The 27,699-nt window shown below is 42.3% G+C and overlaps 1 protein-coding gene across 1 annotated transcript in view; it reads right to left on the reverse strand.

Annotated features, from left to right (window-relative positions):
* Positions 1-27,699, reverse strand: part of KIAA0825 (KIAA0825 ortholog) — a 347,912-nt gene that overhangs the window by 99,261 nt on the left and 220,952 nt on the right. The window lies entirely within an intron of this gene.

The raw sequence follows: 27,699 nt of genomic DNA on the forward strand, positions 1-27,699 counted from the left end.
GGTAGAAGTCCCTTCCCTGGATACTTTTAAGGCCAGGCTGGATGTGACTCTGGGCAACCTGAACTAGCATGATATGTCTCTGCCCAGGGCAGGGGGTTGGAACTAGATGATCCTTGGGGCCCCTTCCCCCCCTGACAATTCAGTGATTCTATATATACACACACCTATATATTCAGGTGGAGAATGGACAAGTTCATGGAACAGAAATCCTTCATTATGTGTTAAACATGATGGCACTTTCTGTGTTTAAATGAAGCCTTGAGGCAAAAGCTGTTGGAAACTGAGCAAATATCTTGGGAGATTACAGGTATTTCAACTGACTTCAGAAAAGCAGGCCATGCCTGAAGAATTCTCATTGTAGTAATGAAGGACCAAGTAGAAAAAAAGAGACTCAGTTTTTAAGAAGTCTGTTCATTCAGTAAACTACAAATGACTTTATGTCCTCAATTTTTCACAGCAGAAATGTGTCACCCGGTTTATTATGCAATATTCGAGGTGGCATCTACTAATGCCTTCTTTAATGCACGGAGTGGTATTTGTACCATCTACTTTGGCTGCTTTAGGCATCTAATTTAGACTGAGTCAGAATACCTAAAATTAGTGCTACCTACATATAAAGGAGCAGAAGTAAAGTGTTTCCAGATGGACCTAAATTAAATGCATAAAACAGAATCCATAAATATTCCCTCCAGTGTTACTTCTGCTTTGCCTAGTATTAATATGGTCAGAGAGAAGAGAAAAAGCCTGAGTGCTTCCACATATATATATATATATATATATATATATATACCTACTCAATTATCAAGGAAAAAAAAAAGACTCTTACAATCAAGTATTGGCATTTTTTAATGCCTTCCGTTGACATTTCCATTACAGATCTATCTCAGGGCTAAACCGATTCTGACAATGGCATTTTATGGGAGAAATAAATTGCACTTTTGTTATTCTTTCACTTCCAATACATTTCCTCACAAGCTAACTAAATTAGCACAGCACTTAAAACATCAGTTTAAACAAAAAATCTTTGCCTCACAGAACACAAGCCAAGCCCCAACCTTTAATATCTTTTCTTTTTCCTCCCCACCCCCCCCCCCCCACCCCCCCCAATAACTTCACAAATAGAACAATCTGCACCAATCTGCACCCTTCAGGTTGTTCTGAGGCACATCAATAGCATCGTTTTCCATGACTTGTATCACATGAAATGACAGAAACGATGCTCCACTTGGCATCTGCCACGATTTTAGCTTAAAACAAAGTGCAGCTTCTCCCACACAGCATCCTGATTAAACAAATTAACTATGGAGCTGACTGCAAATGTACACACTAGAGTGTAGAAAATGAACAGATACAATGGCCAAGTCTGTATTTAATTTTAATTAAATTTCATTCTGTAGCTCAATTAATCCACAACTCCAAATGTCAGCAGGACTTAGGCAAATGGAATGACATCTGCTGCACTGCACAGTGACTATAAAACCCTCACTGCATGCTAGAGCTCTGGAAATGTACCAGAAAAAAATGAAATATTCTTATTAAATATATATATAATGTATATATATATATGTCTGATTTCAACAGATGACACTTGAAAGAAAACTTGGGAGAGTTTGTTCCACAACTCTAGCTCATGGCACTGTCTATCTGGAGTTGGATGCAGTGGTGCATATTGGTCTTGATTTATTTACCATGGAATTGTGTCATTTTGAAGTGATCTGCTAAGAGAGACCTTGTAGCAGACTGTGTGACTAAAAAAAACATCTATCACAGGCATTTTGTGTTGTTCTTGTTATTATTAGTAGTATTATTGTTGTTATTGTTTGCAGCTCTTGTCTTCTTGTTATTGTTCTTTCTTCTTCTTCTTCTTCTTCTTCTTCTTATTCAATTGCTATTATTATTATCACCATCATCATTATTACCATTATTATCATTATTTTTGGTAGTGGTGGTATAAATATTAATATTATTATGATCCAGAAGCTTCCGCTCATACCTGAGGGCTGTAGGAATGTTTTACTTCTGTCGTGGAGAAAATGATGAACAATTTTAGTGGCACTGCAGTATTTCAATGGTAATGTGACATCTAAATATGTTTACAGTGCCAGCCATGTGAGAAGTGAATTCGAAAAGGAACTGAGGAATCTGAAGAAGGGAAAAAGAAGAGACTAAAGGTGCAGGCTAGCTCCTGGAGGGCCACATAGTGGTATCTGTGATAATCTTTTATTTATTTGTATCACTCTCTTTTGCATTCTAGAAGAATGGTCCTACCTTAGCCCTCATTTTTGACTGAGTGTTATTAGAAATGACAGACAAAGCAGGTAGCGACAGGGCCTGGATTGCAGAGGACTCTCTAATAATGCTTGTGAGGTAAACAGTTTTTAATAAACCAACTACTACCCATTTCCATGGACTTCTGTTAAATTGCACAACCCAGGCAAAAAGCAAGAAAGGGAAAAATCCTGCAAGCATCCACAGTGCTTTATGCATAAAAACATATGAAGATGTCTCAATTTTCCAAGTGCTTGTCCACAGCTTCATTCAAAAAAACATAAAGTAACACTGAACTGCATGATAATGGCTGCTCTGTCATAATATCCCAATTATGCAAATACTTGAGTCAGTCAGATGCTGTGTTTACAGCAGAGAGGCTGCCATTTATTTCTCAATTTAATAATCTCTGTAATTGTTTCCTCCCCCTATTGATACCCGAGTCATTGAACATGCTAGAAGTGAAACAGAAAGCTTCCAGGTTTTCCTTTAAAAAGACAAAAAAAAAAAACCCAACAAAAAAAAAACCCCAAATACCATTACCAGTCCTTCCAGCACTATTAACTGTGTTTTGTGCAGCTTCTGCATATTTCAGGTGGTTGTAAAATTATCAACTGAAGCAAGGAATATACAAAAATCCTGTACTGAAAATTGAACTCCACTCTCCAAACACTTATTTTTATTCAAGTGAATAGATTAAATTGCTTTAATCAAAGTGCTTACCTATAATAAGGATAAAGATAACAACAACAATAATAAAAAAAGGATATGTACAGAGAGCTTCCAGGACTAAATTCCTATCAAAGAATCCAATTATTTCTACCCCATTTTTCCCCTCATAAACGTTGAGCTTATTTTATGCCAAATATATTCAAGAGATATATTTAAATTTTAATCACTCCACTAAACAAATCTAAATATGATTATACTAAATTATGATGATTACAATTATATAATTAACTAAAGTACTCTCTAAAGTTCCTTAACTCATTTTTTCCCCTTTCCTTTAACACTGCTTGCTCTAAAATTGCTCTCATGTTTAAGGAAAATATTTCCCTAGAACATGAACCTGCTTTAGAGGCAGCTGTGGATGTTGTTACCACACTGCTTTGCCACTACAGAGTCAGGATCTCCATCTCACAGAACAGAGAGAAGTGGCCTAACATTTTAAACAACAGCTTCACAGTACTTTATGTACACAAATAAAACTATATACACACACCTCTTTAATGCATATATAGAGCAATTTGATATATATATATATTTGTATCTCAATAGCAAATTGTACATGGATACTTTAGCCTTAAGATTATATAAAGACATAACTGTTACTTCATGATTTCCTCTATGGTACCTATAGAATCACAGAATCCCAGCATGGTTGGAAGGAGGCTGGGAGGGATCTATTATTATTATTATTATTATTATTATTATTATTATTATTATTATTATTATTATTATTATTATTATTATTATTATTATTATCCAACCCTCCTGCTAAAGCAGAGCTTCCACAGCAGCTTGCCCAGGATCACAACATCCAGGTGTGGCTTTGGAATCTCTCCAGGGAAGGAGACTCCACAACCTCCCTGGGCAGTCTGCCCCAAGGCTTGCAGCACTCTCACACCAAACAAGTTTCTCATCCTGTTCAGATGGAACCTCCTAGGATCCAGTTTGTGCCCACTGCATCTGGTCCAGTCACTGGGTACCACTGACAAAAGTCTGGTCCCAGCCTCTTGCCTCTGACTCTTTAGCTCTTGCTGAGCATTGATTAGATCCCCAAATCTCAGGCTGCCCTTCTCCAGGCTCAACAGCCCCAGGGCTCTCAGACTTTGCTCTTCACAGAGATGCTCCTGGCCCTTTACTGGACCCAGTACTTCAGCTGCAGCCTGACTAGGGCAGAGTAGTGGGGGAGGAAAACCTCCCTTGACCTGCTGGCCACAGTCTTCATGCTATCCAGACCATTGGCCTCTTGGCCACGAGGGCACATTTCTGGCTCATTCCAAAGAGGTGAATCCCAACACTACTGCAGTCCACGACAAAACTTGACTCATGCCAATGATGATTTGAGTCTAGACGCCATAAGGTTAACCTTCAGATCCTTTTCATTGTAATTCTACTGTCTGTAAATCCAATCCCTCATCTTCATTTTGAAAGTAGTCAGTGTCAAACTAATCACACTGACCCTTTTTTGAAAGAAATTACATGACTTTGTAGGGCACACATCTGAGCCTGAGAAAAGGACCAGCTTTTAGGTAGAGAATGGTGGAAGGATCCAAGAAAGGATCTCACTGACAATGACTTATCTGATTGTTCTGTAATTTTCTTTGCACTGCAGCTTTCCTGTCACCCTGAGACAATTTTATCCTGAGCTTCAAATTTATTCTACACCCCTCTTTAATTTTTTAGAGCACTGCTTTCCCCAATTTCTCTTTTCAGGGCTTTCTTTTAATCTTTTGACTTCTAATAATACCTGCAACCATCTCTTTTCAAAGTTATGTTTCAAAATTGACTTAGTCACCTTGGAAGCTTTTTGTTAGTGCTCTCAAAAAGTCATTCTATTGTTAGGAACTCAAGGGACATTTCACCTGCAAAATAAAAGATGCAAAATTTTCTAGAGGTCCTGTTCAATACTCAGAATTAAGAAAGATTACTGAGCACTAAGGAAAACAAATGTAATGGAGATCAAAGGAAAACAAGAGTAATAAAAATTCCTAATTCCCACTTTCTTCCCAAGGAAGGCCAGGGCCCTACTATTGATTTCCCAGTTGGAGCACTCCCTCCCATTTAGGTATCTCATTATCATAGAATTATAGAGACATGGAATTGTTTTGGCTGGAAGAGACCTTTAAGTTCATCAAGTCCAACTGTTAACCCAACACTACCAGGCTGACTGCTAAATCATGCTCCTCAGCCCATCATCAACAGGTCTTTTGATTCCCTCCAGGGATGGGGATTCCACCACATTCCTGGGCAGCCTGTTTAAATACCTGACAACCCTTCTATGGACAAGTATTTTCTTAATGTCCAATGTAAAACTCCCCTGGCACAACCCGAGTCTCCTTCCTCTTTCCCATGGTGTGTTCCTTGGGAGACCAATATCAACTATGATCTCCTTTCATGTGGTTCACTTGCTTAGCATAGAGTGGTCCAAGCTGGAAGGTACCTTACAGATCATCCACTTCCATCCCCTCTGTCATGGGCAGGGACACTTCCCACTCAGTCAGCTTGTTCAAAGCCCTGCCCAAACTGACTTTGAAGGTTTCCAGGAATGTAAACACTTGTTCCTTAGAAGACACCAACCCACACCGGGCTCCAACCTCCTTTCAGTGAGTTGCAGAGAGCCAGAAGGACTCCACTCCAGACCCTTCACCTGCTATCTGTATGTCTCTCCACATCAAAGCACTGCCTTCTACAGAAATATGATGCTCAGCAATGCTGATTTAAAGGAGTTCAGTACATTGCCCAAACTGAAAAATCAATATTCATGCTGAAAATAAGTGCATTACTGGAACAGCAGCTCAGATAGTCAACAAAATACTTTCATTTCTACCTGGTGTCACTACACACTGCACTATACATAAATAAACATGTTGAGATATTCTGCCTCCTCTGTGACAGCCAACAAGATTGCTGATTAGCACAACACACCAAGTACACACTTCAGATGTGCGCCTGGTTGTTCTTCCACCTAGCTGCAAAGACTGCAAGCTAGCAGAGCGACAGGAAAACCTGGATGATATCCACCCACACTGCTCCAGCCACCAGCAGGAGCATGAAAGAGGAACATATTAAAGGCCACAAGAACTGCCAGTGTCTAGTCAAGCAAATACTCCCAGAGCTTCCCCATTTGACATCTGAAAAAAAAGCTGCTCCACCATATCCCCTGCTGTTGGTGTCACTGTAAAATACCAGGTAATGAGGTAAGGGGCACACTTGGGTTCTTCATATGCCAAAAGGAGGAAAATTAATTTTAATGTTAAGAAGATGGGACTACTGGTGCTGGACAGCCACTAAACACTTCCAGATGCTCCATGGCACTGGAATCTGGAAAGGGAATCTTGTGATAAACACAAGTACAGAACAATTTCTTATATTCCAAGGGCATAAAGAGGGGTACAGGAAAAGTAAAATACAAACAGAAGTAAGGTATTTCTCAGTGACAGCTGCAACAAATACAGTTGCTCAAAGGGGGAAAAAAAAAAAGTTGAAATAAAAATGTATCTGGAAAGAACTGCAGAAGAAGTTCTGCATCATCTGCATCATCATTGTAAATCAAGGTCAAGCTCCAAAAGAGTCTTCTCTTCATATAGCCTAGTTCTACTTAGAATGATAGAATCACAGAATGGTTTGGGCTGGAAGGGATCTCCAAAGGACATCCAGTCCAACCCCCCTGTAGTCAACAGGGACATCTTCCACTAGATCAGGTTGCCCAGAGCCTTGTCCAGCCTCACTTTGATTACCTCCAGCACTGGGACCCCCACTACCTCCCTGGTCAATCTGTTCCAGTATTTCAGCACCCTCATGGTGCAGAACTTGTTCTTCACATCCAGTCTAATTTCCCCTCTAATTTCAAACCATTGTCCCTTGTCCTATCACTGCAGACCTTTGGAAACTGTCCCTCTGCAGCCTTCTTGTAGGCTCCCTTCAAGGGCAACTTGAAGGTAGCTCCAATGTCCCCCTGGAGTCTTCTTCATGCTGAACAACCTCAGCTCCCTCAGCCTGTCCTTGTAGTAGAGGCACTCCAGCTCCCAGTCACCTTTGTGGCCCTCTTCTGGACCCACTCCATCAGATCTGCTTCCTAGATCATAGCTAATTTGAGATTTAATTTCTGAGAAAATACTAATGCTTAATTATTTTTGTTTGTTTGTTCACTGACAGAGAGCTGAGGATAATGTAGCTCACTCAAAAGTGGTCAATAAAACCATCTGAATTAGATGCATATCTATTCCTGGTCTTCTGTTTTATTTATTTATTTATTTATTTATTTATTTATTTATTTATTTATTTATTACAAGAGACGAGAATGACAGAAGCCATGGATCTGGGATGCTTATTTTCCCTTTGTAAATATTCTTTCCTGATAGTTTAAATTCTGGTTTTACTTCCCACCCCCCCACCCTACCCCCCCCCAACAGAGAAATGTTCTCTAAGGTTATTTTTAATGCAAAATATATTATTTTCCAACTTTGTAACAAACATTTCTGTGAGAGCTGCAGCTTGCTGTTATTTATATATGTGACACATTGTCATTTTTACTGATGGGATGGAGAATTTTGCTTCTAGCTCCTAGAATTCAACAATGATTTCAAAACCATTTCATCTTCTAAAAACATCAGAAAGACTGTGATATGTACTAAAGCATTCAAGCTTTAAAAGTTAAAATAATGAAAACACACACAAAAAGATCTTTTCAGAACTTTACTTCTACCAAGTTTTACAAACTTGGAAGGTAAGTACTAAAGGAAAGGTCTTATAAAATACCAAATGTCTCTAAATCTTCCGAGGCTTAAAGCAACCAGTCTGTAAAGATTGAAGGAAAACCTCAGAGAAGGAATTCTGCCCCTCTGCTCTGCTCTGCTGAGAGCTCACCTGGAGTATTGCATCCAGCCATGGAGCCCTCAACACAGGAACGACATGGAGCTCACTGAGACGATCTAGAGGAGGCCACATAGATAACCAGGAGAGGACACACCTGAAGTATTGTGTCCCATTCCGGGCCCCTCGGTTCAAGAAGGACCTCAGAGAACTGCTTGAGAGAGTCCAGCACAGAGCCACAAAGGTAATGAAGGCAGTGGAACATCTTCCTTATGGGGAGAGCCTGAGGGAGCTGAGGGCTCTGTAGCTTTGAGAGGAGGAACCTGAGAAGTGACCTCATTCCTGTTGATAAAGTTGTGCAGGGTGAGTGCCCAGAGGCTGGAGCCAGGCTCTGCTGGGTGATGCCCAGTGCCAGCACAAGGGGCAGTGGTGGAAGTTGAGGCATACGAAGTTCCATGGAAAAAGGAGGAAGAATTATTTCCCTGTGAGGGTGACAGAACACTGGAACAGGCTGCCCAGGGGTTTGTTTCCCTCTCTGGAGATATTCAAGACCCACCTGGATGTGTTCCTGTGTGATCTGCTCTAGGTGACCCTGCTCTGGTAGGGGGGATTGGACTGGATGAGCTTTCGAGGTCCCTTCCAGCCCCTAACATTCTGTAGTTCTGTGAAAATCTGAGGAGGAGAGAAGCAGTTTTGATTTTTGCTCCATGAGTCATGTTCTAAATCAACGAGCTGTGCATGTTTCAAGACAGACAATGGCACTAGTACTAATCTGCCTGCCACTGACTGTCAAACTCTCAGCATGAAGCTCACAAGGAATATCACAAACTGATGTGCAGACAGATGAAATGAACACCTAATTTTCAGTTCCAAACTCACCATGGAGCTGCCATTATGCATTTCCTCAAACAGATTTTTACACTAAATGTGCATGGGTTTGTGTTTGTTTGTTGTTCTTTTTGAATGAAACCATGACAATGCCCTGTGTGAAAACTGAATTAAGCTACTCATAACAGGTTAGAAATACGCAGCTCTCTTTTTGACTCCACACATCAGTGGTGCTCAGTTTTGGGCCCTTGACTCCATGAAGGACATTGAGATGCTGGACTGTGTCTGAAGAAAAGCAACCAAGCTGGTGAAGGGCCTTGAACACAAATCTTGTGAAGAATGACTAAGGGAACTCAGGTGGTTTAGCCTTCAGAAGCAGGGAAACCTCACTGCCCTTTACAGCTACCTCAAAGGAGGATGGAGTGAGGTGGGGGTCAGACTCTTCTCACATGGAGTAAGTGACAGAAGAAGAAATGGCCTTAAATTGTGCCAGGGGAGGTTCAGGTTGGATATTAGGATAAATGTCTTCCCAGCAAGGGTTCTCAGGCATTGGAACAAGCTGCCCAGGGAGGTGGTGGAGTCACCATCCCTGGAGGTGTTTAAAAGCTGTGTGGATGTGGTTCTGAGGATTGTAGCTTAGTGGCAGTGGCTTAGCAGCAATGGTGGGGTTGTGAGCTCTAGGTGAGTGGTTGGACTTGGTGATCTCAAAGGTGTCTTCCAGCCCCAACATTTCTGTGAATCTAAGTCAACTCTTAACTCAGGATAATATCTTATTACTGTAAGACAATTAGGGGGCAAAAAAAAACTACCAAAAAACCCTCAACTCAAACCAAACCAAAAACATCCACAAGAGAGAAAGAATAAAGTTATACCTTCTTATCTATCTCCTTTCAGGAGTTGAACCTGAATGAACACTTGTCCAAATCATTCTGAACTACACCGTAGTCTTCACAAAGATGTCAGTTCCATCTGGGCCAGCAAAAGCCTCACGGTCTGCCCAGCAATTCAGTGATCTTTGCTTTGGGGATGTCAAATTGGTGAAGTTTTACTCAGGGTTTTAAGCCCTACTGAGCTACAGAACCTCAAAATACTCCTAATTCTGTTAAGTTTTATATAATTCTAAATCAATAATTTTTATAAACCCCTCCCATCCTCATTTTTCCTGTTAAAGACTCTTGACAGCAAAATCATAATCCCTTAGAGCCTGGCTCAGCGGCCACAGAAGGGCATCTCCAGCCGGAAGATCAAAACCACTCACATAAAATTTGCCAGGTAAGGCAACAGATGGGGTTGGGAATGAACCTGGATGGAGACGGGATGCTTCACATCACACAGGACATGAGTAAAGCCTGAAAACACACACGAGGGAAAACCTCACCCAGAAATCATCTGTGTCACGGCAAATATGCAGCAGTTTTTACCAGCAGATACTCAGATTTAACATTTTGTTCACAAATTTCATACTGTATTTTTTTGCATCAATGTAACCAAATGATACTCATGTTACGTTACACCGACCACAGAATCCCAGCATGGTGGGAGTTGGAAAGGATCACTGGAGATCATCCAGCCCAACCCCACCAACCCCACTGCTAAAGCACCTGGAGACCTGCAGCAGATCAGTAGGGTTTGGAATCTCTCCAGAGATTCTGCAACCTCTCTGGGCAGCCTGCTACAGGCCTCCAGCACCATCACACCAAAGAAGTTTCTCCTGTTCAGATGTAACCTTTTAGGTTAAGTTTGTGACCATTGCCCCTTGTCCTGTCCCTGGGCATCACTGACAAGAGTCTGTCCCCAGCCCCCACAGTCCCTTTAGCTCTTGCTGGGCACTGATCAGACGCCCTGTGGGGCTGCTCTTCTCCAGGCTCAACAGCCACAGGGCTCTCAACTTTTCCTCCTTACAGAGATGCTCCAAGCCCCTTAGCATTTTCATAGCCCTACTTTGAATTTATTTTTGCACAAGATTTACTACTTTAATAGCTTTATTGATATGTTCTCCCTTGACCTGCTGGTAAATTGTAGTTTTGAGAAGTTTCTCAGCTCTATAGACACAAAAGTTCATTGCTAATTTAAAGCCAAATTCCATTCTCTGCCCAGTCCCTGTATCTTGCAGATTCTGCTATTGCTAATCTTTTCTCCTCATCTAGAAATCATCTTGCTTTTTGATTTGCAAGAAGAGTATCAGATTCAAGTGAATTTCCACAGTGCAACCATGTAAAGAGATACAGTTCAAAAGCAACACATTTGGTCTTTGGATAACAGATAAGTTTTTATGACAGCTGTCCTTCTTTAAATACATGTGTGTGTGTGTATATGTGTGTACGCATACATATATAGTTTGAAGTTACTAGAAAGCTATTCAACAGCCATATCCAGTGCCTTAAAATAGTAGTTAAATCAGAGTGTATAGAGTAAAAAGAGTCAAAAAGGCTCATCAGCAATGAAGGGAATTGAAACACCAGCAGTGCATGGGGCAGAGCAAAGTGATGCCATGAGAAGGCATTAGGATCTGGTTGCCTTGATGACTTCTATCAGTGTTTCTCAGCTCTCATTTCTGCTGTGCACTTGGAGCCTTCTGCTCTGGGTTGGGTTTTTTTGTTTGCTTGTTTTTAGGCAAGCTTCTCATCATTGCATCTGCTTCATTTCACAGCCTGGGTCTCCTGCATGTGCTGGAATAGACTTACCTATTTGTACTCTGGGTAGTTCAGTTTATCCCCAAATACGAAGATGCTAAATATTTTTGTGCCATATTGTTTTATTCACAAGAAATTTACTTATTCATACTGGGCAGAGTGTAACAACATTAATGGACATAATTGCTGACAGCTAGGGTAAGTATCTGCAGACTGCTAGATGTATTTAGCTGTACAGAGCTCCAACTGTGAAGGGAAACATGAGGTGAGCTTAATGAAACAATGCAAAAGCAAGGAATAAAGAGAAGATAGTCCAGTAATACAAGAACTTTGTTCTGATACTGCAGACTTTTAAAGTAAAATACTTCCTTTAATGTGTCAGAGCTGTGACCTGCACAAGAAGCTGCCATAGTAAGACCTCTACTCTATGAGGAAGGTTATGTAAAGGAATTTACACAATAATCCGTTTTTTTAATGTGAATGTTCTAAGGACAAGCAACTTCTTAGAGAACCCTGTGACCTCCAATTCTGCTTTCAAAGCAACACAGGCAGACTCATCCTTGTCCCCATACAGGTTTTATTGTGCTGTGAGGAAGCTCTACATGCAGATATTGGTCAGTGTGAATCTAGGTAATAGGTAAAAGCCCTCTCCAGTACAAACCTTCATGAGCTGGACTATTATGCCTGGGTTTTTTCTCTGTCTCTTCTGAAGAGCTGGCTTTTAGAATGAGAGGAAAAATGTTAATAATACTTATTCTAAGCCTGAAACTGTTGGCTAACAATGTAGAGCAAGCACAAGAGATTGTAAAATGCTCATCACACCTCTATGTGACAGCAGTGACCTAAGAAGAAAATGTTTTACACAGAACAAGCAGCTTGCATTACAGAAGCTATAATTTCTCCTTATCTGCAGCTGTAACAATAACAAAATTACTCTGCCTCCAGAGGTGAATTGTCTGAAGAACCTGCTTAACAAACCTACATCCAAAGAAAAGCTGGATACTATTAAATACCAATAAATAAGTCTGTAATAGGCAACTTGAGTTATGCTGGATGTGCTGCATGGTATTTGCTTGCTCTGGGCACTGGTGAGGCCACACCTGGAATCCTCGGTTCAGTTTTGGCCCTCTCACTCCAAGAAGGACATTGAGGTGATGGAGTGTGTCCAGAGAAGGGCAATGAAACTGGAAAAGGGTCTGGAGAACTTCTGAGGAGTTGCTGAGTAAAGGAGGCTGAGAGGAGGTCTCTCTTTACAACTCCCCGAAAAGAGGTTGCAGTAAGGAGGGGGTTGGTCTCCTCTCACAAGGACAAGAGGAAATAGCCTCAAATTGCCCCAGAGGAGGTTAAGGTTGAACATGGGGAACAATTGCTTCCCCAAAAGGGCATCAAGGGCTGCCCCAGTCTATGGAGATGTGGTGCTGAGGGACATGGTTTAATGGTGACCTGGCAGTGCTGGGTTAATGGTTGGACTTGATGACTCTGGAGGACTTTTCCAACCAAACCAATTCCATGGTACACCATCAATACACTCCATTCTGGCTGTGCAATAGCTGAAAAGTAAAAATCTTACCTCCCTTAGATCTTTTTTACCACACTGAACTCCAAATATTCACAAATAGTGACTCCCTGAGGACTCTTTCAGAGGTGTAAATGTTTGTGGCATTACAGATAACGATGCCATCAAAACTCCCCTCAGAATTAACAAATACCTACAAAACTATCACCTCACCCTATGAAAATGAAGCTTGACTTCAAGAATAAAAGCACACTGGAATACTAAAAATGGATGTAAGGAAAAACTGGTTGTGTTATAATTGTTCAATGTGACAGGGAATGTCTCAAAACCTGCAGTTTTGGTTAAAACAACGCAGCAGAATTAAGTAAATTTGTAAGCATTTTAGGCCCTTGTTTATCTTATTAAAAGCACCGTGAAATTAACACCATTAAACACCTCATTTCATAAAACACACTTAAATGCCTGAGGTATAAAGGTTATTACTCATTTATACCTTATTAGATGCTTCCCTTTCTTCCACTACGCCGCTCATCTGGCTTACACTTCATGCTCGAGTCATGCAGATTGGAGCTGACTCTCAATTACACAAAGTCTTTCTCCAAAGATGACAGTCCAAATACAGTAGAGATAAAATACATCAAGGTTTAAAATAGGTCCGTTCAGCCCCACTGCCACTTCATCATGAAATGATATAATTCACTGATGCCTCTGCCTAGCCTAACATATGTTCTATTCACAGCCTGCGTCACTCTTCATTTGTAATTATTTCCCTTTTTCTCCCCCCACCTTGTAATACTTTGCTTGGGTGAAGACAAATACAGAAAGGAAAGGGGGCGGTAAAAAAAAAAAGAGTATTATCATATGATGACCTGTTCCAGGGTGTTAAGTCCCTGTCAAGGTTTGATTTTAACACGGGGTATTGATGACAGTACATCAATTCAGGCATCATGTCTGGAATTAGACTATATTAATTATCACTTGAGTGCAGTATGCATGAAAGTGCTGTTTCATTGACTAAAAGGATTTGACTGAATAAAAATCCATTTCTCATCTGGTTGCTTATGGATGAAGACATTTTTTTTTCCCCCCTCTCTCTCTCTCTCTCACTCTGCTGTGGATTGTTCTTTATTAAATATGATATTGGTAAGATTGAATCAACTGTCTCATTCAACAACAGAGATGAATATTTTTAAACAAAGAATATTAAACCCATTGTTTTGCTGACAACTGCTTAACAACTTATCAAAGTTTACAGTTTAGGTATTACCTAGAAAAGAGTACATATAATGCATATATTTTTTAGATATAGATATAGATATAGAGAGATGTAGATATATAGATATGTGTGTATATATAATAGTATATATAAAAATATTATCTATATATAAATTATATAACTATCAACTATTACATATAGTATTTTACATTACATATACTTATGTATAATGTGTATTAATACATACTATATATGCACATATTTGTATATAGAAAACTATACATATTAAAAATAGATATATCAAATTAGAGATATAAAAATACATACATTTATAATGCATTTTTGTGGTTAAAATATTATGCTATATAAATATCTATAATTATGTGCTCCTATATTTAATAAAAGTATTATCATGAACCAAAAGTGATTATGAAAAAAAATTATTTTTATGATGACATTTAGGTGCAAAAAAAATTCTTACACTTCCATATCCACTTAATAAGAAAGTGTATTGTAATGTTGAGGATTGTTCCCCATTTTTCACTGAATAAATAAGTGAAGTTAGAATGGAATGGAATGGAATGGAATGGAATGGAATGGAATGGAATGGAATGGAATAGAATAGAATAGAATAGAATAGAATAGAATAGAATAGAATAGAATAGAATAGAATTAGCCAGGTTGGAAAACTCCTTCGAGGTCATGAAGTCCAACCTCTCACCCAATGCCATCTAGTCAACTAAACCATGGCACCAAGTGTCCCATCCAGTCTCTTCCTAAACACCTCCAGTGATGGTGACTCTACCACCTCCCTGGGCAGCCCATTCCAGTGGCCTGGAGTGATCCTTCTGGGAAGAACTTCTTCTTAGCATCTAGCCTAAGTTCAAGATCACTGGGAAAAAACAATGTTAGCTTAAGCCAATTACCCAGAAAAACTCTTACTTTATAGCCCTGACTATGTAAACCATGAGCTAGCTGCAGAGTAACTGGAAGGAAAGCTGAACTTTCAAGTGTAAATATCCATGGAGACAAGAAAACAAGCAGCTGGCAATATATTTACACTCAAAAAATTATCTCTCAATGTCCTTAAAAAAAAAAAAAAATTTAAAAATTTAATTTTTATTATTCAGAAAAACAAATGTCCAGTCCTCACTTTAAGCTGGGTGTTAACCTGCTTCACGCATTCATAGAATCATAGAATCATTTCAGTTGGAAAAGGCCTTTAAGATCAACCATTCTCTAACCCTACCAAGGCTGGAGCTAAACTATGTCCCTCAGCACCTCATCTCTGCCTCTTTGAAACACCTCCATGGATGGGGATTCAAACACCTTCCTGGCCAGCCTGTGCCAGGGTTTGAGAAGCCTTTCAGTGAAGAAGTTTCTTCTAATGTCCAACCTAAACCTGGGCAACTTGAGGCTGCTTCCTCCCATTTTATTGATGGTTCCTTGGGAGAAGAGGCTGACCTCCACATGGCTCCAATGACCTTTCAGGGAGCTGTAGAGAGCCAGGTCTCACCTCAGCCTCTTTTTCTACAGACACATCCTCATGACATGTGTTCCATATCCTTCACTAGCATTGTTGCCCTTCCCTGGACACACAACAGCACCTCAATGTTTTTCTTGCAGCGAGGGACCCAAAACTGAAGCAGTACTGGAGGTGTGAATTTTCCAGCCACGCCTACCCCAGCCTGGAGCATTCATGGGGTTGTTTTGACCCAAGAGCAGGATCCAGCACTTGGCTTTGTTGAAACTCATACAGATGGCCTTGGCCTATTGATTCAGCCTGCCCAGGATCCTCTTCTTGAGCCTTCCTGCCTTCAAGCAGGTCAATACTCCCTCAGATCTTCTTGTCACCTGCAGACTTACCTGCAGACTTACTGAGGGTGCACTCAATTCCCTCCTCCAGATCACTGACAAAGACATTAAAGAGAAACTGGCCCCAGTGCTGAGCCCTGGGGAACACCACTCACAAGTGACTGGCCACCATCTGGAGTTGTGTCCATTCACCACCACTCTTTGGGCCTGGCTATGAGCCAGTTCCTGCCCAGGAACATACTACTTGCACGGACACAGTGAAGGTCCATGAAGCTTCACCACATTACAATCATTGCACAGATGTTGTTCATGATATCTAAATGTTCTTCGGTGCACCAGAGATTCTGCCACCCTCTTTTTACCATCCAGCTGTGCTGGGAGACTGTTGTGGGTTGGATTTGGACCCCAACCCCCAACAAATCAGAGATTTACCCCTGGAATAAATCTACCAGACAAATTCAGAACTTGGAAGCAAAAATCATAGAATCATAGAATCACAGAATGGTCCAGGCAGGAAGGGACCTCCAAAGGTCATCCAGTCCAACCTCCCCACAGTTATCAGGGACAACCCCAACTAGATCAGGTTTCCCAGAGCCTCATCGAGTCTCACCTTGAGTATCTCCAGGGGAGGGGCATTAAATACCTCCCTGGGTAACTTGTTGCAGTGTTCCACCACCCGCATAGTCATTGCCCCTGGTCCTGTCACTGCAGGCCTTTGCAAACAGTCTTTCGCCATCCTTCCTGTAGGCCCCCCTCAGGTACTGGCAGGCTGCTACTAGGGTTCTGCAGAGCTTTCTCTTCTCCAGGCAAAACACCCCCAGCTCCCTAAGCCTGTCCTCATAGCAGAGGTTCTCCAACCCCCTGACCATTTTCATGGCCCTCCTCTGGACCGCCTCCATCAGGTCCCTGTCCTTCCTATATTGAAGGCTCCAGACCTGTACTCAGTACTCCAAGTGAAGTCTCACCAGAGCAGAGTGAAGTGGCAGAATCACCTCTCTGGCTCTGCTGGCAGTGCTGCTTTGGATGCAGCCCTGGATGTGATTTACCTTCTGTGCTACAAGTTCACACTGCCTGCTTATGTTCAGCTTCTCATCCATCAGCACCCCCAAACCCTTTTCCACAGGGCTGCTTTCTAACACCTCATCCCCTAGTGTGTATTGATAGCAAGGATATATTTACAAGGTATATTTATAAAATGGACTAAATATGAAATTATAAATGGTAATAAAACATGTACAAAATATATTCACATATATTTACAGCTTAACAGCAATCAGAAGTAACCCCCAGACAGATTCACACTTATACACCCACCCTGGGAAGCCCAGAGGGAAAATGCTTCACCTCTCTCTCTTTCCCCTCTTTGCTGTACCTCACAGACACAGCAAAAGTCAGTTCAGCCAGCAGAAGGTCAGAAAGGAGATAAAGCAGCCAAGCAAGCAAGAGGAAACAGAAGCAAAACTTCTGTTTCTAAACTATATTTGCAGGGCCAATGAAATTAAATAAATGTATCACTACTTAGTTTTGCTTAGCCTCTTAGAAAAATTTGTCCAGCCCCCTAACTGAATTCTCTGGAAGGATGTAATTCTTATTTACAATTGAAGCATAGCGTTAGACTGTAGTGGTGGTTGTAGCCAGGAGGGAGTTGGTCTCTTCTCTCTAGCAACCAGCACCAGAACAAGAGGACACAGTCTCAAGCTGCACCAGGGCAAGTTTAGGCTCAAGGTGAGGAGAAAGTTCTTCACTGGAAGAGTCATTCGCCATTGGAATGTGCTGCCCAGGGAGGTGGTGGAGTCACTGCCCCTGGAGGTGTTCAAGAGGGGCTTGGATGTGGCACTTGGTGCCATGGTCTAGTCATGAGGTCTGTGGTGACAGGTTGGACTCGATGATCCTCGAGGTCTCTTCCAACCTTGGTGATACCGTGATACTGTGACTATAACAGAGGTGCTGTTGGGAGAAAGAGGAACTTAACAAGTCCAAGTGCCAGGTGCTGCACTTTGGCCACAGCAACCCCATGCAGAGCTACAGGCTGGGGTCAGAGTGGCTGGAGAGCTCCCAAACAGAGAGGGACCTGGGGGTACTGATTGACAGCCTCCTAAACATGAGCCAGCAATGTGCCCAGATGGCCAAGGCAGCCAATAGCATCCTGGCCTGCATTAGGAATAGTGTGGCCAGCAGGAGCAGGGAGGTCATTGTGCCCCTGTACTCTGCATTGTTTAGGCCATAACTTGAGTCCTGTGTCCAGTTCTGGGCCCCTCAGTTTAGGAAGGACATTGAGACACTTGAACGTGTCCAGAGAAGGGCAACAAGGCTTGGGAGAGGCCTTGAGCACAGCCCTATGAGGAGAGGCTGAGGGAGCTGGGGTTGTTTAGCCTGGAGAAGAGGAGGCTCAGGGGTGACCTCATTGCCCTCTACAACTACCTGAAAGGTGGTTGTAGCCAGGAAGGGGTTGGTCTCTTCTCCCAGGCAACCAGCACCAGAACAAGAGGACACAGTCTCAAGCTGCACCAGGGGAAGTTTAGAGTCGAGGTGAGGAGAAAGTTCTTCACTGAGCGAGTCATTCATCATTGGAATGTGCTGCCCAGGGAGGTGGTGGAGTCACCGTCCCTGGAGGTGTTCAAGAGGGGATTGGACGTGGCACTTGGTGCCATGGTCTAGTCATGAGGTCTGTGGTGACAGGTTGGACTCGATGATCCTTGAGGTCTCTTCCAACCTTAGTTACACTGTAATACTGTGAAATAAAGCAGTTGGACTTATTGGAGAACCTTGTGCTTAGCCACTAACAAGAGCTGTTGATACATTAGAAATAGAATTACGAATATCTTTATTAGTTACATTTAATTAGTTGTGCAAGTTTATCTACTGATCTATCTGTACTTAGGGTTTTCCTTAGTAGCTCCAAACAGAAGACACCTACATCATTATCTTTTTTTTAAACAGGTAGAGATCAAAGGGAATGGAAGAAGCAAATTCTTGGATTGGAAGGTATCAATAAAGTTAGGGCAGACCCTCCAACTCGTATAATAAAAACATTGAATAGCATAATAAAAGTATTGAAATGCAGGAAGATCCTTTCTCAGATTCTTAAATCTTGCTTAGTCACAGTACTCAGCTATAATCAGAGATCAGCTTTAGCCAGTTTTAAAGAGTTAGAAGGATTAAAAGTGACAGCCAATCAGAGAGGTGCTCTAAATGAGGCCTTATCTGATGTTTCAATAAGCAATGACTTCCAGTAATGATAAATTTCACTAAAGGGATAAGCTGGAAAATGCTGCATCAGAAAAAGCATTCACAAATACCAAAGGTCTTCCCATCAGCTAGGAGATAATATCTTGCCTTGCCATAGCAGATGATGCAGAGATTTTGTTGCTGGAAAATCAGGTGAATTTTATGGAGAATATTCAGTTTCATACAATGGACCCTGCAGGATCATCAGTGCTCTTCTGTATGCTGTAGGAACACCAAATACAGAAAGTCTGGGGGTCTGGTAGAACCCCATTTTACACTCTCATCCTTTCTGATACAGGACTCTCCTTCCCTTTCCAGGCCATGGATAGCAGCACACAGAGCTCTTTCTTGCTCTCCTCTAACAGGCTGGGATCGGTTCCTCTGTTCCAGCAGTTCTCTCCTAGAAGACACTTGTTTCTCGTGGTCTCCTTACCTTTGCCTGAGGATCTCACTCTGCATTCCCCTAAAGGACTAGCAGGCTGTGACTGAACCTGAGGTATGCTGAGCATACCTGCCTATGGTAGGTGTCACAAGAACTGCAGGAAGGATGCTACTATTCAAGAACTGAAAATGTTAACAAACATGAATCTTTGTTTCTTCCCAAAGGAAGCAAATAATAGAAGATGTAAATGTGTACATCAGTGTTTTCACAACTTCTGAACACATGAGAGACAAGCCAAGATTGCTTTCCCTTGTAGAGGATCATGGGACAACAATGGTAGTGCTTGCTCTGCCTCCTCTGCTGCATGCTGCCTGGTGAAAAACCCACTGCTGATCACAGAATCTCAGCATGGTGGGCACAAAAAACAGCCTCTGAAGAGCATCCAGTCTAACCCTCCTGCTCAAGCAGGAGCACCCACAGCAGCTTGCCCAGGGTCACAATGGCCAGGGGAGGATGGAATCTATCCAGAGAAGGAAACTCCACAATCTCTCTGAGCAGCCTGCACCAGGACTCTGGCAGTTTCCAGTCTCACACTAAAGAAGTTTCTCCTCACAGTCAGGTGGAACCTCCTGGGTTCCAGTTTGTGTCCATTGTTTCGTGTCCATTTCCTCTTCTGTCCCTGGGCACCACTCAGCAGAGCCTGGCCTGAGCCTCTTGCCCCCCACAGCTCCTTTAGCTCTTGCTGAGCATTGCTCAGCTCCCCTCTGGGGCTGCTCTTCTCCAGGCTCAACAGCCCCAGGGCTCTCAGCCTTTGCTCCTCACAGAGATACTCCAGGCCCCTCAGCAGCTTTGTAGCTTCCACTGGACTCTCTCCAGTAGTTCCCTGTCTCTCTTGAACTGGGAAGCACAGATCCAGTACTCCAGATGTGTCCTCACTAGGACAGGGTAAATGGGGAAGAGAACCTCCCTTGACTTGCTAGCCAGATTCTTAATTCACCCCAGGAGAGCATTGGCCCTCTTGACCATGAAGGCACATTCCTGACTCATGAGCAGCTCGTTCTCCTCCAGTTCTCCCAGGTCTTTTTCCTCAGAGCTGTCTTTCAGCTGTGCAGGTGACTATTCCTCCCCAAGTGCAGAACTCCACACTTGTCCCAGTAGGATTTCAAGATGGGCCTGTTAAACTCTCCATCTGATGGGCCTGTGGTAGCAGAGATGAAACTTTGGAGAATAAATCTTATGAGAGTGACTGAAAGAGCTGGGGCTGTGAAGTTTGGAAAAGAGGAGGCTGAGGGCAGACCTCATTGCTCTCTGTGACTACCTGAAAGGATGTTGTAGAAGGGCTGGTGCTGGTCTCTTCTCACAGGTAATTAGTGATAGAATAAGAGGGAATGGTTTCAAGCTACAACTGGATAGGTTTAGACTGGATATTGGGGAAAAAAATTTTCAGGGAAAGAGTGGTCATGCATTAGAATGTGCTGCCCAGGGAGGTGGTGAACTCACCAACCCTGGATGTGTTTAAAGGTGGTTTGGATGTGGTGCTTGAGGATGTCGTTTAGGGGTGAGCTTTGTAGAGTAAGGTTGGACTTAGTGATCCTGAGGGTCTTTTCCAATCTGAATGTTTCTGTGATTCTGTGAAATTAACTCCTCCACTCCCTTCTTCTCCTCCACCTCTTGTTTTGCACACATAACAAATCCTTGGACCTTGCTGCTCTTGCACATGACAAGCCAACTGCTCAATCCTCTCTCTAGAAGAATACCTGCAGAAGAGCATGATGTGAATGAATGGCAGCATTCATTCAAGTCAAAAGAGATCCAGGGAGTTTACTGTAGAAACCCGAGGCTGACTGACAACAGAACACTGCATAGGTTATGCAAAAATCAAGGAGGCTCCAACGTGGGAATGAATGAGACGAAGGGGAGCTGCGTGCTGAATGGGTGACTCACCACACCTACACCCGCCAGCGAGGTGCTTGCAAATACCCTGGAAACAGCCTCAGTAAAACATCATTATGCCAATGGTTAAACTCCATCAAGCCCTAGGAAACTACAGAGATTATTTTAATAGTTGGGGGGGAAGAGGGGAGGGGAAAAAAAAAGAAGACCGTTATTATGAGCATTATTTGAAAATACTTCTCCTGATTAAATACCAACTGCAATCTGCTACCTCAGAAAAACTGCCAGTAGAGCTCCATGCTTATTTGGATGACTCAGTGATCAAATTAAATCACATTATCTTTGATCTTTTGGTTACGGTGATGTAATCAAGAAACTTTTGATCTGGGAGTAACATCTTTTAGCTTGCAGCTGTCTTCTATGAATATTTGCTACGCATCCATCTTTGTATGTATAATGTAGTCATTGCTTCCTGATGAGCAGCAACACATTTTCATATCTTTCATGAAGTTAAAAGAGGGGCTTGATATTCAACCAACCGTTCTACAGAGGCTGAAGGAAGAAGACAATATGGTTTGGGGTAAGAAATAAAAGTAAACACCCATCGAGACAGGCTAAGAGAAAACATATTCTGACTGCTTCGAAATGTCTGAACCCCCTCCACCAGGACTGGGTTGTAAAAACACTGGAGAAAGAAAAGATCAAACCAGGAACAAACAAGACAGCTCACAATTTGTTCTCAAAAATACCCTGCATGAGAAAGGAATTTCAACCTGAGATCTGAACACATCAGAATCATAGAATCAGAATCACAGAATCAACCAGGTTGGAAGAGACCTCCAAGATCACCAAGTCCAACAGATCACCCAGCCTATCCAGTCAACTGGACCATGGCACTAAGTGCTTCATTCAGTCTTTTCTTAAACACCTCCAGTGATATTGAGCCCAACACCTCCCTGGGCAGCTCTGTGAAGAACTTCTTTCTAAGATCAAGCCTAAACTTCCCCCTGCACAGCTTGAGACTGTGTCCTCTTGTTCTGGTGCTGGTTGCCTGGGAGAAGAGACCAACCCCCACCTGGCTACTACCTCCGTTCAGGTAGTTGTAGACATCAATAAGGTCTCCCCTGAGCCATCTCTTCTCCAAGCTAAACACCCCCCAGCTTCCTCAGCCTCTCCTCATAGGACTGTGCTCTAAACCCCTCACCAGCTTTGTTGCCCTTCTCTGAACATGTTCCAGCATCTCAACTTCTTTCTTAAACTGAGGAGCCCAGAACTGGACACAGGACCCAAGGTGTGGCCTAGCCAGTGCTGAGCATAGGGGCAGAATGACCTCCCTGCTCCTGCTGGCCACACTGCTCCTGATGCAGGCCAGGATGCCATTGGCCTTCTTGGCCATCTGGGCACACTGCTGGCTCATGTTCAGAACTTCCAGGGTACATACAGGATCATTCACTTGGGATGTTAATCACAGACTTTTTGGGGTTCAAGTGACCTTCACAGTTCACCTAGCACAAGCCTCATAATAGTGTTACTAATATTGCTGTTAAATACACATTATGAAAACTGAAGAACCAAGTTGAACAAGAAAAAATGAGAAGGGAAAGTTTGTTGAAAGGCAAAAAAGTTCCACTGGTGTCCCATCTGCAGCACAGATCACTGTCCACTCCTGACAGCAAGGAAAAGTGATCCACATCATTACATTTTCTTCTGATTTATTCTCCACAACCCCAAAGATATTGCACTTAACTTCCAACATTCCTCACTGCAGATTAACATCTGAGGTTAATTAATCTCTTAACTGTGTAGAAGAGTTTGTGGCAGAAAAAATGAAGTCGTTGATGACCCCACTTAAACAAAAGCTGCTGGCACATGTAGAGATCTTTTGTCCACAGCAGACCAGACATCTCCGTTGGTAAGATACACAAACAGTATATTTTTGTGTACTTCATGGCAAATTTCATCTTCCATGCTAAATTTGCAGTTATTTCAAGTTGCTGATTTCTGTGGAGGCTGTTTGAACTTTTTGTCATGATTCAAGACAGTCTAATGCTCCAGGGCTCTCTGACCCTTATAGTGAAGAAGTTCCTCCTCATGTTGAGGTGGAATCTCCTGTGCTGTAGTTTCCATCCATTGCCCCTTGTCCTATCCCAGGGTGCAATTGAGCAGAGCCTGTCCCCTCTCTCTTGACCCCAGCCCTCAGACAAACATTTATTAAATCCTCTCTGAGTCTTTTCTTCTCCAGACTGAACAGCCCCAGGGCTCTCACCAGGCAGTGCTCCAGTCTCTTCATTATACTCATAGCCTTCTGTTGGAGTCTCCCCATTAGATCTCTGTCCCTTCTGAACTGGGAAGCCCAGAACTGTATGCAATATTCCAGGTGAGGTTTCACTAGGGCAGAGTAGAGGGAACACAAAACTTCCCTCAATCTGCTGGACACACTCCTCTTAATGCACCCTAAGATACCACAGACTTTCAAGCCCTGTCTGGATGTGTTCCTGTGCAACTTGTGCTGGTCCTGCTCTGGCAGGGGGGCATGGACTCAAAGATCTCTGGAGGTCTTGTCCAACCCCTAACATCCTGTGATCCTTTGATCCTGTGATCCTGATTTCCTAGACTGGAATCTTACCACTTTATAAGCTAATTCCTAACTCAAAGTAAGCAGACAGGCAGTGTATGTATCACATGCTGATTGTAAGATCAAGATTCAGCACATTATAATCCAACCACTCTTTCAAACAGATTATTCTCAGATTATTCAGATTATACTAAGAGTAGCCACAGATTATCCTCCACCATGCCAAGAAAATCAATTAATGATTCCAGCTTGACCAGAAATTCCCAATTCCAGTATCTTCATTTGCTTGCTTGGGATAAAGATCATTAAGTCCATAAACTACAGAACATGAACCTACAGAATAAGGTAACTCTTGTACACTGGCCTCAACCACCACCCCATTAACCACATTGTATGTGTTTCATGGCATTTCACAAGAGGCATTCTTTATTGACTGACACTCTGCACTGAAGTAAAAATATGGGAAATCTGTACCAAAACAGCAGAAAAACAGCAAAGGCATAGTCATGTACTTAAAGGCTGTGTCAATGTTTCATTATAGGCCCAGATAACTTTTTATTAGTTTCCACTGCATCTGGGCAAGGTCTGGATCAAGGAGTTATTCAAAATACAGTCTGGGTTGGGTTTTTTTATATCAACCATGGGAAGTTTAAACTTGCCCTAGAGCCAAACATTCACCATTATGTGTAACTACTGATTCTGTACTAAGCAGAGCAATAAAAGAGTATTGAGGAAGACTTCTCTAAAGAATTGTTTTTCTTTGGAACACAGAAATGTTCTAAGGAACATTTTCAGGTTGGACTTGATGATCTTCGAGATCTTTTCCAAACTTACTGATTGATTCTATGATTCTACGATCCTTACATCCACTCCTCGGGTTGCTTTGTGGAATAAAAGGGTTTCAGCCCAACATTTAACAATCTCACTGTTATCATTCTACTTTACATCTGTCAGTACTGATTGGAATAGTGAAAAGATTACTTCAGGCAAAAAGCTCCCCTTACTTCTTCCAAAACTGAAGGAATGACAGAATGAAAGTCTGGCAAAACTGCACTTTGATTATACTCCTTTGTAGAATCATAGAATCATATTTTGGTCAGTAAAGACCTTTCAGATGACCAAGTCACCACTAGACCACATCCCTCAGCATCACATCTACACAGCTTTTCAGTCCCTCCAGGGATGGGGTCTCCAACACTGCCCTGGGCAGCCTATTAACTACTGCTCAAGACTAAATTTGCTTTCTCAAACATACTCTTAGAAAGCTTGCTGAAAAGCCAAAAGAAGCAGAGATAATGAATAATGCTATGGTCTGAGTACAAATGGGATAGGCTGTGGAGGTGACAGTGGCACTGCTGTGTGATTTTCTTTACAGGTGGATAGGGGTTGGCATTCATTTTAATCTTGAGATGCCTCCACAGCATTAATGCTATTGTCATATTTCATAATGCTACTGACTGTAAGTAATGGCTATACCTCTTAAGAGAGACACATGAATCCCCAGTCATCTTCCTAAACTGGAGTAAGTCATTCCTCAATGTGCCTCCCCACAACTTTCTCTTCATTTTTGCATGGACCCATTGAATGATCTGGAAGAACAATGAGAGAAGGGTGGACTAGCAGCATATTGATGATGCCACAGTGGTACCTATCCATCACCACCTACAGCTTCATCAATATCACCTAGCCGCCAGTCAATGGATGAAATCAGATCAGAAAGAAGGAGCTGCAGGAAGGGGAAAGACGTGCATGACATGAGCAGAGGGGGGGAAAAAGGCATTTCCAAGGATTCACAATGTGTCCTTTAAGGGAGACTGCATAATATTGGTCAGTTCAGATTAGAAGTACTCTTGGACTTTTTTTAGAATTTTTTTTTTTTGCTGGCACTAAGTTTCATCCATTTCTAATGCCTTCAATTTCTTGTTGCTAGGAAACTTCTTCCAACCCTGGTGGATGGTCATAAGATCATAGGAAAACTCAGGTTTGAAGGGACTGTAGGAGGTCTCTAGTCCAACCTTCTTCTCAAAGCAGGGTCAGCCATGAGGTCAGACCAGGGCTGTCCAAAAATGTCTGAATGAGTGATGTCTTAGCCTCATTATATCTACTTCTTGGCTGGGCTATATGCAATAATTGGAGACAACATTTCCATTCTCAAAACTGGCTGGTACAGTGCATTTTTCTTTAACAAGATCTGCATCCTTAGCATTAGCTTTCTTAGCTGGTGTATTCATACCTCTGAACATCTCCACTTGCCACAGTGGCTTCCCCCCTAGAGTTTAAGTGATGCTCAAAGTGTGTTCAAATATTAAAATATTTCAGCAGCTCACCTAAAAGATTAACTAAAGCTAGACAGTAGTCCTCTGACCTAAAGAAGCTCTCACAAAAGGGGATAAAAAGCTTTCTGCAGGCTACTCTGAGGCAGCAAAATGCCTTCCCTTGGGAGCTAGAGACCATCAGAAATCCTTTCACTCCAAGCATAAAGGTCACTTCTTGACACTATATTGTCATAATTAATATGTATACTTAGATATAGTTCGATAAGTAACAGGCACTGAGGATGTTTATTGGTAAATACATCTTGCTCCATAAATTTACAGAGCCTAGCATATATGTTTTTAATAAAAAATCCCATGACCATTATAGTTATTTAGGTATTCCACTGAACACACATTTCCACTTGTGAAAGAATGAGAGAAGAAACAACTCTTATTCACTTCACAGACTGATATGGTATTAAAATGTTCTGATTTGGCTTTCAAGCCATGAGCTTCATCATATATGTATGATTTATATATCATTACATATATATATGTATGTGTGTGTGTATATATATATATATATACACACACACACACATACATTAGAATAGAATAGAATAGAATAGAATAGAATAGAATAGAATAGAATAGAATAGAATAGAATAGAATAGAATAGAATAGAATAGGTTGGAAAAGACCTTTGAGGTCATCAAGTCCAACCTATCACCCAGCACCATATAAACAACTAAACCATGACACCAAGTGCCTCATCTTGTCCCCTCTTAAACACCCCAAGTGACAGTGATTTCACCACACCCCCCGCCGGGAAGCCATTCCAATGGCCAGTCACTCTTTCTGTGAAGAACTTCTTCCTTCCAGGTTAAAGCCCACATTTATTAGGAAACAAACATTTCCCAAACTGAAACTTAAAAAAACTTGGCAGAAATGAAGCAGATTTGCAGGTGACACCAAGCTGAGTGGTGCTGTTGGTACACCAGAAGGACAGGATGGCACTCAGAGGGACTTGGACGAGTTGCAGAGGTTGCCCAGGAGAACCTCAGGAGGTTCAACAAGAACAAGCACAGGGTTCTGCACCTGAGCTGGAACAATCCTCACTGTCAATACAGGCTGGGCAGAAGAGGTGATACAAAGCAGCCCTGTGGAAAAGGACTTGGGGGTGCTGGTGGACAAGAAGCTTGACATGAGCAGGTACTGTGAGCTTGCAGCACAGAAGGCCAATGGCAGCCTGGGCTGCATCAAAAGCAGTGTTGCCAGCAAAGCCAGAGAGGTGATTCTGCCACTTTACTCTGCTCTGGTGAGACCTCAACTGGAGCACTGAGTCTGGAGCCCTCAATATAGGAAGGACATGGACCTGATGGAGCAGGTCAAAAGAAGGACAATGAAAGTGATCAAGGGGTCAGAGCACCTCTGCTTTGAGGACAGGTTGAGGGAGCTGGGGGTGTTCAGCCTGGAGAAGAGGAGGCTCCAGGGAGACCTAACAGAAGCCTGTGAGTACCTGAAGGCAGATACAGGAAGGTTGGAGAGAGAC

Source organism: Dryobates pubescens, chromosome Z (genome assembly GCF_014839835.1).
Source record: "Dryobates pubescens isolate bDryPub1 chromosome Z, bDryPub1.pri, whole genome shotgun sequence".
Classification (NCBI taxonomy): Eukaryota; Metazoa; Chordata; class Aves; order Piciformes; family Picidae; genus Dryobates; species Dryobates pubescens.